This window comes from Haplochromis burtoni, unplaced genomic scaffold, assembly GCF_018398535.1.
Source record: "Haplochromis burtoni strain Fernald_Lab_line unplaced genomic scaffold, NCSU_Asbu1 Contig_48, whole genome shotgun sequence".
Taxonomy (NCBI): Eukaryota; Metazoa; Chordata; class Actinopteri; order Cichliformes; family Cichlidae; genus Haplochromis; species Haplochromis burtoni.
The window spans coordinates 459,796-460,860 of record NW_024582409.1 but is presented as its reverse complement, the minus strand read 5'-3'; positions in this window follow the sequence as shown (position 1 = coordinate 460,860).

Below are 1,065 nucleotides of genomic sequence, written 5' to 3'. Positions count from 1 at the left end.
TTTCACTGCTCTTAATGACTTTAAGGAATGCCCAGTCTCCTGGCTTCACCCTTTTCTGTTGAAGGTCCTGGTTCCTGCTGTGGAACAGAATTTGAGGAAATGGGATGTGTTAAAAGGTGGGTCTCTACAACAAGTGGTGTTTGAGCATTGGGCTTTGATCACACCCTTTTAAATGACTAGTCTCTCTTAGAAAAGTCTAGAAAAGTCAGATTCTAGGATTCTAGTAGCAGGCCTATCTTATTTTCCATGTGAGGTTTCCTTTTCGCGGTCCCAGGCCACTTGCTCCCAATTCTAGTTGCTCCTCTGGTTTATGATTCTCGTCACTCTTTCAGTTGCCTCTAGCTCCCGCTCTCTACATTCTGAAACAGCACTTCTAACCCCAATACTGGGGTGGAGCCCCAGACTCCCCTATGCACGGTCTCGGTCATGTTCCCGAGGTGAGCGGGGGAAATGTTGAGATCCAGCTTGAAGGACCAAGCTGCCAGAAAAAAAAGGAACAAAAATAAACAACAGTCAAGAACTGGGGCGTTAGTTCTTGGTAGGGACCAAAAGCATAATACACAAGAATATCTGAATATCTGTGGTAATTTGAGCAAATAGTTGATTAAAAATATTTGTTTTGGGAGGCATCTGCTTCAAAAGAGCAGTAACAATGTGCAGGTATAATATATATGCAACAGTGACAACATAGTGGTGAAGAAATGCTGCCACAAAGTGGACACTTGCATGTACTGATATGTGAAATGCTTGTATAATGTAGTTTTAAGTAAAATATAATACAATTTTAAAATATTAATACATTATCAGATGTGTTTTTAAAGGCATGCTTTTTTAAGTTAATTTTGAAAAAAGTCACTGCAAGAATTTAATTCGCTAACATTAGTCATTTGGCAACAGAGAGCAAGTAAATCATCACTTCCCACTTCTCTCATTTTTCCAGCTGTTCGTTACTTAGTTAGAGAAACACCAGCTGAAAGCTTTTATGTGTTCATAAGCGTCTGGTTGGTATTAAGAGTTCATCTGATTGATTGGGCGGCATAACGGGCATTGGCCAAAAAAAAAAAA